The sequence below is a fragment of the Chenopodium quinoa genome, unplaced genomic scaffold, assembly GCF_001683475.1.
Source record: "Chenopodium quinoa cultivar QQ74 unplaced genomic scaffold, ASM168347v1, whole genome shotgun sequence".
NCBI classification, from domain to species: domain Eukaryota; kingdom Viridiplantae; phylum Streptophyta; class Magnoliopsida; order Caryophyllales; family Amaranthaceae; genus Chenopodium; species Chenopodium quinoa.
This window is the reverse complement of record NW_018742951.1, coordinates 3,279,707-3,293,354: the sequence shown is the minus strand read 5'-3', so window position 1 is coordinate 3,293,354 and position 13,648 is coordinate 3,279,707. Positions and strand designations below refer to the sequence as shown.

Sequence of the window (13,648 nt, the reverse complement as noted above, 5' to 3'; positions counted from 1 at the left end):
CAACCGGCCGAACAAGGTACGGTCCATTTGCGACCGCTTCAACCTGAGTATTATTCGGTCGGGATCCATTCTGTGGTTGTCAGGTTCGAGGACATCCTAATACATGTGCCCATAGAGGAGGATGAGTTTACTACACTTTGGGCGGCAAAAGGTAGTTTTGTGCAATGGCCATGTGCTTCGATACGGTTGGTGAACCAGGTAATTAAGATTTAAAGTTCATGCTTTACTCTATACCCAATTTTCATCCCAAGAGTTGGATGAAATTCTTTTCTAACCTTTTGTGTGATTAGTCTTATTAACCATCGAGGAAAAGCCAAACTCCAAAGAAGAGGGTGGAGGGGCCAAAAAGCATTGATCAACCGATGCCAAAGAAGAGGAGTGAACATGGCTCGGTGAGTGGAAAAGCGTCGAACAAGAGCTCTTCACGAGGTGCAGCTATGCAAGCTACTCCACTAGTTGAAGACACGGTGCTCAAATCGCTCTCTAAGGAGTTAACTTATCTGCACAACCGTGTTTGCGTGTTGCCAAGTGACAACCCCATTCAAGTTCCACTACCTAAGGAAATGTTCCACTACGATGATGATGCAATGGCATGGCTATTCAAATAAGATGTGAAGGAATTTCTAAGTGGTGCAATGCTTAACATTTCTCTCATTCAAATATGCATCAGGTAATTCAACTAGTACTCAATTTATGTTATTCAGTTTAGTGGTGATTGTCGGTTGGTTTTCGATTAACATTCTATTATCATGCATGCAAAGCACTCCAGGAGCACTTATGGGAGCTTGGTTCTCCATGTCAAATTGGGTGGTTATGCCCTGAGCAGATCTCCACTGCTAGAATCTTAGGCAACCACACTGACGTGTTGTACTATGTTGAATGGGGTATCAAGGAATCAGTGCATGCGGGAGACATGTTTATATTTGCCACATATTATGAGGAGTACGTCCGATTATGCTTGTCAAATTCATTTGTTTTCCCAGTTTATATGTTGTACTAGCCTAATTATTGATTTGTTTGTCTCGTGTGAATGTATGTACGTAGTTATCATTGGACCCTACTGGTGATTTGTGTTTCCAGTAACACAATCTTCTTCTTTGATTCTGCTCGGTTACCTCAACCAAGAAAGCGCCTCGTGAAGTCCATACTACAAAAGTAAATATACATAGCTTCAATTCTTGTTATTGATTATCATAACCTAACTCATATATATTAATTAAAACAATCAAATTTGAACTTACTTTTCTATGTAGTGTTATGAAGAAGATAAATTCTCGAGCTCCTCGAGGTCCTACAAGGAAATCACCGATGGTAAAGCCACATGATATTGTGATTTTCGTAATATACAATGCGTAAGATGTTGCTAATTTGCTATGTATGTTTGATTCATGTACTTTTTTCCTCATGCTAGTGCGCACAACAAGATAACGGAGTTGATTGTGGCCTATACGTGATGAGATTCATGTTTAACATAGTGAGTCATTGTACAGACACACACAACAGCTTGAAGAGGTATGCCAGTTTGGTTGAAATTGCATTCCAAAACGCCTTAATTGCTCTTTTCTTGTAATTTCAAGCCTTGGCCACCTATAAATAAGTGACAAAGACATGTTATGACTATTTATGAGCTCACTTGACAAGAAATGTAGGAAATAGGCATCCTAGTAGTCAAAATGGCCTAACTCAGGCCATTTTGGTTGAAAATGCGTTCTAAAACCCCTTAATTGCTATTATCTTCTAATTTCAAGCCTTAGTCACCAATAACTAAGTGATAAAAACATGTTATGACTATTTATGAGTTCACTAGACAAGAAATGTAGGAAATAGGCATCCTAGTAGTCAAAATGACCTTACTCGGGCCATTTTGCTTGAAAATGCGTTCTAAAACCCCTTAATTGCTATTTTCTTGTAATTTCAAGCCTTAGTCACCAATAAATAAGTGATAAAGACATGTTATGACTATTTATGAGTTCACTAGACAAGAAATGTAGGAAATAGGCATCCTAGTAGTCAAAATGGCCTTACTCGGGCCATTTTGGTTAAAAATGCGTTCTAAAACCCCTTAATTGCTATTTTCTTGTAATCTCAAGCCTTAGTCACCTATAACTAAGTGATAATGACATGTTATGACTATTTATGAGTTCACAAGACAAGAAATGCAGGAAATAGGCATCCTAGTTGTCAAAATGGCCTTACTCGGGCCATTTTGATTAAAAATGCGTTCTAAAACCCCTTAATTGCTATTTTCTTGTAATTTCAAGCCTTAATCACCAATAACTTAGTGATAAAGAAATTTTATGACTATTTATGAGTTCACTAGACAAGAAATGTAGGAAATAGGCGTCCTAGTAGTCAAAATGGCCTTACTCGGGCCATTTTGGTTGAAAATGCGTTCTAAAACCCCTTTATTGCTATTTTCTTCTAATTTCAAGCCTTAGTCACCAATAACTAAGTGATAAAAACATGTTATGACTATTTATGAGTTCACTAGACAAGAAATGTAGGAAATAGGCATCCTAATAGTCAAAATGGCCTTACTCGGGCCATTTTGCTTGAAAATGCGTTCTAAAACCCCTTAATTGCTATTTTCTTGTAATTTCAAGCCTTATTCACCAATAAATAAGTGATAAAGACATTTTATGACTATTTATGAGTTCACTAGACAAGAAATGTAGGAAATAGGCATCCTAGTAGTCAAAATGGCCTTACTCGGGCCATTTTGGTTAAAAATGCGTTCTAAAACCCCTTAATTGCTATTTTCTTGTAATCTCAAGCCTTAGTCACCTATAACTAAGTGATAATGACATGTTATGCCTATTTATGAGTTCACAAGACAAGAAATGCAGGAAATAGGCATCCTAGTTGTCAAAATGGCCTTACTCGGGCCATTTTGGTTAAAAATGCGTTCTAAAACCACTTAATTGCTATTTTCTTGTAATTTCAAGCCTTGTCCACCTATAAATAAGTGATAAAGACATGTTACAACTGTTTATGAGTTCACTCCTACTAACTTACGTTTTGTATATGTATTCCAAGTTTTTCAAGGGACAAACGGGAAATCCGTTCACGAGCGAGGAACTCAATGTAATTCGAGACATGTTGGCGGCCTACATCACATTTAATTTGTAAATGTCATTTATCTATGTTTTAACTAGCTTAGTGTACTACATTATTACTAATTAATTATGTTTGTTTGTAGTTATAACACATTTTTCTAATTAATATCATATTTTGGGATTGTTATCAATATTTATGTCCTTGTTATTATTTTCAATTATTATTATTATTAATATATTAATAATATTAATTATTATTAATATTATAATAATAATAATTATTATTATTATTATTAATTATCGGTATTATGTACATGATCTCATTATTATTATATTTATTAGTATTAATATTAATATATATTATCGCCGGAAAAAAAAAAAAAAAAAAAAAAAAAAAAAAAACAAGTCAAAGGCACCGGTTCATGCTTAAAACCGGTGCTAACTACACTGAATTTATTAAAAAAAAAACTGGCGCCAATAAAGTTGGCACCGGTTTTTATTAAATTCAAGGTAGTTGGCACCGGTTAACTGGTGCCAAATGCTTTAGTTGGCACCGGTTTTGAACCGGTGCCAAATTTTTGAGGATTTGGCATCCCTCAAATCCCCAACGGTTCAAAACCGGTGCCTTAGGGGGGGTTTGAACCGGTGCCAAATTAGGATTTTCGTCTAGTGTTCATCAACAAAAACCTCTCTTCCTTTATCGACATTCATCAACAGAAAACGTAAATTTCAACAATAGTCCCCTTGCATGCAATAATCCAGCAACCATAATCCAGCCCGCCAGCAACGTATGCCACTTAAACACGCTTCTAATTATAGAATTAAAATAAATTTAGAAAACTTAAATACAGAGAGGTTAGGGTTTCAGAAATCTACCAACAAATGTCAGCAAGAAAGTTCATTTCAAATAGGGAGACTCAGTTGGAGCATTATGTCAAGGCCCTTGCCGGAACTGTAAAGGAGTTCAAGCCACGACGACCACTGATCAAGTGTGTCAATTAGAGCTAAGATTAACCCCTTTTCAACCTCATCGTTCTCAAATAATGCAAGGTGTAATGGGAAAACATTCATGGCCGACATCGAGGGACTCAAACACAGATCTAGGGTTTCTGATTTGCGAAAAATTGATTTTAGGAAAATGGAACCCAGAAAAACGAAGAAGAAGAAGATGAATAGAAATCAATTTTAGGAAAATTGAACCCAGAAATACAAAGAAGAAGAAGATGAATAGAAAACCGATTTTAGGAAAATCGAAACCAGAAAAACAAAGAAGAAGAAGATGAATAGAAAATCAATTTTAGGAAAATCGAAGAAGAAGAAGATAAATAGATGGTGGATGGAAGAAGATAGTGAGAGTGAGGAACAACAGAATGAGGGGAAATAGATGATGTTGAGGAGGGAGGAGAGAATAGAGAGAAAGAAAGATTGAGGAAACAACAGAAAGAAGAAGAAGGGAAATAGAAAGAAGGAAGAGGGCAGCTTTTTTTTATTACAATTGGCACCGGTTTGAACCGGTGCCATTTCAAGAAATTAGCACCGGTTTGGCTTGAACCGGTGCCATTGCTCTTACGCTAAATCCTTCCTTGTTTGTTTCCCACCGATTTTCAAGATCGAATCAGTGCTAATTTGTGTTTTTCTACTAGTCACACCTGCAGAGATGAGTGATTTGGAGGAATAGTTACAGGATTTGTTAGAAAAGGGATATATTAGACCGAGTACATCACCATGGAGCACCTTATTATTTTTAAAGAACAAGGATGGTAGCATGAGGCTATGCATCAATTATAGGGAGTTGAACAAGGTAACAATAAAGAACAAGTACCGTTTTCCTAGGATAGATGACCAGTTTTACCAGTTAAAAGGTACAACAATATTTTCTAAGATTAACTTGAGGTCAGGATATCATCAACTATGATTGCGAAATAGGACATTTCGAAAATGGCATTTAGGACAAGGTATGGACACTATGAGTTTACCGTAATGCCTTTTGGATTAACTAATGCACCTGCAATTTTCATGGACTTGATGAATAGAGTGTTTCAACCTTTCCTAGACAAGTTTGTGCTGATATTTATAGATGATATTTTGGTATTTTCTAAGAGTAAAGAAGACCATGCAGAGCATTTGAGGTCAGTGTTAGCTACTTTAAGGACTAACCAGTTATATGCCAAATTCTCGAAGTGTGAGTTTTGGTTGGAGAAAGTAGCATTTTTGGGACATTTCATATCTAAGGAAGGAATGGAAGTAGACCCATCAAAGATTTAGGCTGCAAGAGGGTGGCCTACACCCAAGAATGTATCGGATATTCGATGTTTCTTAGGCTTAGCCAGATATTATAGGAGATTTGTGAAGGACTTCTTAAGGATAGCTAGAACGATGATTTTGTTGATGAAAAAGGAATCTAAGTTTATTTGGAGTGATTAGTGAGGAAGAGTTTCAAACCTTGAAGAAGAGTTTGACAGCTGCACTGGTGTTAACTTTACCTGATGGGAGTGGTTCTTATGATGTGTATAGTATGCATCTAAGAACGGACTTGGTTGTGTTTTGATGCAAAATGGGAAGGTGATTTCTTATGCATCGAGACAATTAAAGCCACATGAGGCTAACTATCCTACTCATGATCTAAAACTTGTAGCGATAGTGTTTGCGATGAAAATATGGAGGCAATATTTGTATGGGGTGAAATGTAAAATATTCACTGATTATAAGAGTTTGAAGTATCTTTTCACACAACAGACATTGAACATGAGACAACGTAGGTGGTTAGAGTTTATAAATGACTATGACTTAGACATCCAATACCACGAGGGTAAAGTGAATGTTGTCGCGAATGCTTCGAGTCCAATAGTATAAAACTGCTTAAAGAAACCTATAAAAAAAGCTACCCATTAATTAAATATTGGGTCTCTTTGTTTCTAGAGAACCAATATTGTAAATAAAGGGTCTCTTTGATATTATGTAAAAAAAAACTTTGACAAAGACCATCTATAAAAGATATTAGGTCTCTCTGTTTTTTTTTTTACAAAAAAATAAATTTTATATAAAAAAATATATATTATATATATAAAAAAAATTGACAGAGACCCTCTATGTAACATATTGGGTCTCTCTTCTAGTGTACTATTAGGGGGTAATTTTTGCTTTTTTGATTTTTTTGTTGGTTGATTTGGGTTTGTTTTTCAAATTGTGTGATTTTGGATTTTTTTTGTTTGATCATATGTTTTTATGGAAGTTAGCTTTTACAGGTTAGAAATGCAATTATTGAATGATAAATTTTAGACCTAAATTTTCACTAAATGATAGAGTAAATTACTTTAATTCGGATGAAATTAAAACTGGCTCATTTTGATTTTGGATGTCGCTTGAAGAGTTTCTTTTTGCTAAGCACATTTCAGCAGTGAGAAATTACAGTTTCTTTACTACTTTTATATTGTGTTAGATAAAATTATAGTAGTGGTGAATTTTTTAATCTGGGTGTTTTTTATTCGATTAATTTATTTGAGTTTAATTTCATGGGTTATTTCCACTATATTTCATGGCTAAATCTACCCTTTAAAAAAAAATCCTGCAAATTTCTCATTTATGGTTGAATTAATTTCCTTGGTTCATCTAGCTGTTTTTTGAATTAAGGTTTTAATTGTTGTTGTAATATTTTTTATTTTAATATTTCTTGAGGTTCAATATAAAATAAAGGTTGATTGAATTTGTATCTGTTATTGTTGTAGGTTTTGGAGAAGCATGGCTTCCAAGTTTTCCTAAGAAGGCCTTTTTTTATGAATATAACTAGATTATAGTATTAATGAAATGATCGGAGGATTTTATATTTAGTGGCTTTTGGATAATTTTTTTATACTTGTATTTCATTTTTTGAATGTTACATGTAGATTAGGGATGTCAGTGGGGCGGGTCTCCTATTTGACCCGCCCCATCTCCGTCCCAATGGGGCGGGGATGGGTCTTGGATTAGCGGGTGATGGGGATAAAAACCATACCTGCCATGGGTGATGGGGCGGGGGTGGATTTAGGTTGTACCCTCCCCATCCCCGCTCCACCTCACCCGCCCCACTTCGTACCCACCCCATCCCCACCCACCCCACTTCATACCCGCCACATTCCCACATCAATATATTTTTTAAAACAAAATTAAATACTTTTATACTATTTTATAAAAAAAATTATGTAAAATAAAATAATAAATATAATACTTTGTAATACACTTAAATTATAAAAAAAAATGTGTAATATTAACAATAAATTTTTTCCTTTTGCAATCTTTATTAATTATGAAAGATTGTGTATTTGGGAGGCGGGGATTAGGCGGGTCTTAGATGGGGATTAGGTGGGGGTGTATATACAAGTGAGGGTTGAGGCGGGGATGGTTTTGGAATTGTACTCGTCGGGGCGGGGATGGGAATGAATTTTAGACCCGCCGTGAGGACGAAGATGGGGATGAGTATGAAAATTTTAGATGCGGATGGGGATGGGAAGGCCAACATTCGCCTGCCCTGCTCTATTAGCATCCCTAATGTAGATGAAATGTATTTTTTGGAATAATTAAACTTATATATTTATAATAAAAAAATATTACTTTGTAATTTATTTTTAAATTTATTTAATTGTATAACTAAAAAAAACAGGAAAGAAACTTCACCTAAATAGGTGGTCTTAGTTTTTTAAAATAGAGACCATCTATTTTAAATAGGTTTAGTTTTTTAAACCAGAGACCAATCATCTTAAATAGGCGGGCTTAATTTTAAATAGTTTTGTAAAGCTAAAGACCCCCTATTTTAAATAGGTGGTCTTAGTTTTTAAAACCAAAGACCACTTTTAGTGAAAAAGTCTCTTTGGCCAAAGAGACCGATTAGCTAGAGATCACCCCTAAAATGGTCTCTTAGGACATTTTGGATAGGTCTCTTTGACCAATTTTTCAGTAGTGGACATAAGGCGACCCATGGAGTAAATGCTTTGGTAGTTGCCAATCACGATGAGCTTTGTAAGGAAATGAGAAAGTTAAACCTTGAGGTAGTACAACAAGAAGCGTTGGAAGGAATGCTTAACAATTTGAGTTTCCAACCAATGATATTCAATGAAATAACGGAAAACCAAGTAGGGGATGTGAAATAAGATCGCATAAGAGAGGAGATCAAAAAAGTGAAGACGACTGATTTCAAAATCCATTATGATGAAAGTATAAGATTTAAGGGAAGTTGGTGTGTACCACAAAAGTGTGAGGAATTGAAGAAGATATTGATGAGGAAGGTCATAATACACCCTATTTAATACATCAAGGGGACATAAACTTTATAAAGACTTGAAAAAGGTGTATTGGTTGTCTAGGATGAAAATGGAAGTAGCTGAATTTTTAACTAAGTGCTTAACTTGTCAGAAAGTTAAGATAGAACACAAGAGGCCTCAGGGAATAGTGCAACCACTTGAGATCCCAGGATGGAAGTGGGATTGTATCTCGATGGATTTTGTTACTGGTTTGCCAAAGTCAAAGACTAGAAATGATACCATCTGGATTGTGCTGGATAGACTTACCAAATCAGCAGTGTTTATACCAATGAAAAAGAGTTGGAAAACGAAACAACTTGAAAAGGCTTACATCAAGCATGTTGTGAGACTACATGGAGTTCCTAAGGATATCGTTTCAGATAGAGATTCTAGGTTTCTTTCAAAATTCTTGAAAGCATAGTGGAAAACCTTGACATTGAAGATGAGTACAACATTCCACCCTGCAACGGATGGACAGTCAGAAAGAACCATACAAACCTTGGAAGACATGTTAAGGTTGTGTGTACTAGAGTATCAATGACGATATGAAGACAACTTGGACTTGATAGAATTCTCTAACAACTATAGTTACCATCCAAGTATTGGCATGACACCATTTGAGGCCTTAAATGGAAAGAAGTGTAGAACTCCACTATGTTGGAGCGACATAAGTGAGACAATTATTCTAGGTCCTGAAATGATAGAAGAAACCACGAAGCAAGTAAGAGAAATCCAAGCTAAAATTCAAGCAGCCCAAGATAAGCAAAAGAGCTACGCAAATTTAAAGTGTAGAGAAGAGGAATTTCAAGTTGGTGATAAGGTATTGCTTAAGGTATCACCAATGAAAGGAGTTATGAGGTTTGAAAAGAAGGAAAAATGAGTCCAAAGTACATAGGACCATATGAGATTCTACAAAGAATAGGGAAAGTATCCTATAGATTGGCATTGCCTATGGACCTTAGTAAGGTGCATGATGGGTTTCACGTGTCTCAATTGAGAAGGTACATTCCAGATAAGTCGCATGTATTGTAACTTGAGACCATATAACTAGTTCAATGTCTAACCTAAGTGCGTAGTACACGCAAGAAAGATGTGTACGCAGATAGTAAATGTTTTATGGATAAATCAAGAGACTGAGGAAGCAACATGAGAAGTCAATGATAAAATGAGAAAAAATTATCCAAATATGTTTGGTTAGTTAAGTTACGGGGTCGTACCTCATTTTCTTTACGAAGGGTAGAATGGGGTAGAATTTCGCGTTTTTACCTTTATTTCTTGTATATTTTTGTGCATTTTTAGTGCATTTTTCACAATCTTATACAAAGTTTAGAAAGAAAGTCGCAAGAAAGAGAATAAGAAAGGGTACAAAAAGTACAAAAACTATGATTATTAAGAAATTTTTTTGTTAAGTGGGTGAAAAATTGCATTTTAAACTAAAGCTTTACTAGTTTCGTGCTCAAGTTTTGTCCACAAAACTTCTTTTAAGGGGGGTAGATTGTAATACCCCATATTTTTACAATATTTTGTATATATAAATTATATATTTTATTTATAAATTTGAATGATTCATTTTATTTTAATGAATTAATTATTTAACTATTAAACAAGTGTGTATAAATTAATATGAGAAATTAATTAGGGTAACTAATTAAGTATTTTAAATTGGGTTGAAATGGTTCAAAACTTTTGACTTGTTGATTAGGAACGAAGGGAATTTTAAAAGCCCAACAAACTAGCCCCAAGTGAGTTTTTGTAAGGGAATAGGATTTAGTAATGACAAGCTTGTAAATACATGATTTTTGATTTCAAAAGGGGATATTAATACTCAAAAAGCTCAAAGATTTTCCACTTAAAATCAATTTGTCAGACTTCATAAAAACCCCAAAACTTTCTCTCTATTTTTCTCTCTCTTCTTTTCCCTCTTTTCTTTCTTTTTTCTCACACTTCTCACTTTCTCCTCCTCACGGTAATCGGCGACCACAACCGGCCACCAGTCGGTGACCAGCTGGATCCCCACCGGCGGCTGACCGCACTACCTCCCTCCCTCCTCTCTTTTTCGGTTATGGTACAATTAAAAAAAAAATCCTTCTCTCTATTTTAATTTTAAAGCTTGTTTATTTAATTCAAGGCATGATTTTAATTATGATTTCATGTTGTTTTTGGATAGTTGTTAAATTATTGTAGTAATTTAGATTTTAATTTGAATAAAAAAAACCCCCCAATTTACAAACCCTAGATTTTGGGAATTTAATGTTTATGGTTAGGGTTTGATCTTAGATTATTTTGGTTGATAAATTAATGATTAGAACATGTTTTTAATGAGTTTTAAGCCCTCAATTAATGCTGGAAATTTATTATATACACTACTTTTCAATTATTATGTTAAGGTTTAATTACCCATAAAAAGAAAAAGATATTCAATGATTTAAATATGATTTTCTAGTTCATTAGTGAAACTTTATATAACATAAATATGCTAGAATTTTATTTAAGTCATCAAAACTAAGTCTTTTAGAAAGAGCTTTAAATACCCACTTAAAGAAAAGGTTTTAAGGCTTTTAAATTACTACATTGGGTTAATTAGAGAGGTTTAAATCATTTAATAGTTACTGGAAATTTGTGTGAGAAGTGAATTGATTTTGGTTATGTATTTTTAATTGTAGGAAGTTTCGAGCTGGGTGACTTTTAGCGAGTGTGGCCGAGTTTAGGCATTATTCAAGGTACGTATGCGCATAAAACTAATTGTGTATGCGTGGTATCATGCTAAGAGTTTAAAGTCTATATCAACGGATGAATCAGTAGCATGTTTGGTTGATAAATGCTTGGAAATGTTGTTGATTGATGATGAATTTATATGCGAGCATGTGAACATGTTATTTGAGGCATGATACAAGTTGAATTAAGTGTGAATCATGATAGTATGTTTTATTTTCAAGTATCAAGAAAGCATGGAGTTATTAAGCAAGCTTTATATATGTTTAAAAGAGATAATGTTATATTTATTGAGGATTTCATGATTTTTATTCTCACCCATATATTATATGAGTTGAGTCAAGAAGTTAGTTTATCTATTTACTCGCCCACTTAAGTTGAGGTTGAGTCAAGGAAGTTTATTAGTGCATTTCATGCACTGCAGTAGTAATACTGCAATTTTGTGTACAAAACTAGGCAAGGAACTTTAATTTAAATAAATTGTATATGCTCACTAATTAATTCAGGAATGAAATGGAAGTATGTGTTGATGATTGTTATGTTGTGTTCTTGATTGATTGGTTGGAGTCATCAAATGTAAATTGGTAAATCACGTAAAATGTAAGTGGATACAAACAAAACTCTTAAAACGTATATACCTTGAGTATGAACATATGGGGAGAGTTATGTGACTTTATATTTGATCATGACTTTTATAGGAGTATAGGACGTTGTACTTTCTTTTGTTATTGCACTGGAATTCCGAAACTTACGTGGCATAGTAAGTGCCAACTTGGGTAGCTCCCTAGTTGGAAGTCCAATTTTATAAAGGGCTTGGTAAGGAAGAAACCTATTCGATACGTTATCCAAAGCTATTTAATAATAATTAATACTACTAGTTATGAGCCAAAGGTAAGTTGACTTGTGAATTGTATGGAGAGCATGTTTTAATTATTATTGCTAGGATGATCATGTTAGTGTGCTATTTCTATAGGTGCATGTGTACTAAGCTTTTCCTGATTTGTACTTTGTTGTTTGTATTTGGCTTTCCTTTGGATGACCCTATTATGACTCATTTTATTTGTTGAGCAGAAGGGTTGAAATAAAGAGAAAGTGATAGGTAGTTGAAGCATGAAGAGCATGATGGGGCGAGTGCTGATAGTTACTTGTTATTCTTTCTTAGACTTTTGTTTTTAGTTGATTGATTATTTAATTGGATTAACATTGTTGGTGATTATTTAATTTAGTTTTTAAAGAGCCATATTTATATTGGTTTTAACTTGTGGATGTTTTACTTAATTTGGTTTTGAGGTTGTGAACTCATGTTAATTATTTTCAAAAGTTTTATTTTAGTTTTAAGACTTCCGTTGTGTGACTTTGAAAAGCCTTAGCCGTTATCACGGTGGAGGTAATATTTTGGTTATTTCCTAAATTGAGTTTTATTCGGGGTAAAAAGGGAGTTCTAAAAAGGTGGAAATTTTAAAGGTATTACATATATTGGTACTAGTTTACTCATGGATAGAAGGATCACAGACATGCATTGGGATTCATCAAAATAGAAGAGTGTGTTTAGATTCATAAAATCATCATTTATTTCATTCTCAACTCCCCTTTTTTCACTCAAAGGCTCACTAATGTATTTCTAACACTCTTTTGATTGCACAAAAACATCACAATCATCATCATCCTCGACACACACATGGGATTTGAAATATTCAAGAGCATGCATCAAAAATGGCAATTGGATTTCTAGCTCTTCCTTTCTTCTTATTACCTCCTCAATACACTCCTCACTCTTTTTCATCATCTCCAATTGACTTCTCATAGAGTTTAAAAAAAAAAAAAACTCCTTACTTGACCCAAAATTAGAATCAAGCTCAACATGCGTAATAAGGGATTGTAAATTATTAATAGGAGACTCACATGATGAAGAAAATTGATGATTAACAAGGGGAGAAGGATCACAACAAAGATGGTAAGCATCAGCATTAGAAACACGAGTATAATCATCACCATGGGGAGAGGGGGCACAATCAAGCATATGAGATTCATCATTAGGATAACAAGATCACAAGATGACATGGTAAATAATGAAGAATATTGATACATACCATTAGCATCAACTTGAGCATGCACCTCATCATCATCAGCAATATGGGAAGTTAAGTTGTAATCATTATTCATCCTAGGTTCAATAAAGGGATCGTATGAAAAATCAGGGGAAGTCATGTAATATTAGAAGAATCAAGACATTGCACATCAATATTAGAAACATGATTACCCCTATTATATACATCCCAAGAAAACTAAACATAAGAATCCCAAGCATTTTCAGTTGAAATGCTCGAAATTCACCATTATACATGCTATCAATTGTATCTCTAGTTTGCTCGTTCAAACCACAAAAAAATTCTCACAAGCCTCCTAGAGACTACAACAATTATAATATACAAATCCCTCAAGTCTATTAAAATACTCACAAAAAGACTCATTATCATATTGGAAAAATGAGAAACATGACAATTTTTTTTTTTTACTACAATAAGCAAAAAAAAAAAACATGTAAAACAAAAGTATACACAATGAGCTAGACTTAAGTAATAAAAAACAATCAAGCATTGGCAATGT

General features: G+C 34.2%; 1 long non-coding RNA gene across 1 annotated transcript; it reads left to right on the top strand.

The window, feature by feature from the left end:
- Positions 1-766: 766 nt before the first annotated feature.
- LOC110728433 lies at positions 767-1,291 on the top strand. The gene is made up of 3 exons (XR_002512680.1): positions 767-942; positions 1,045-1,155; positions 1,254-1,291. It is a non-coding gene; the product is annotated as an uncharacterized LOC110728433 (long non-coding RNA).
- The last annotated feature ends 12,357 nt before the right edge of the window (positions 1,292-13,648 follow it).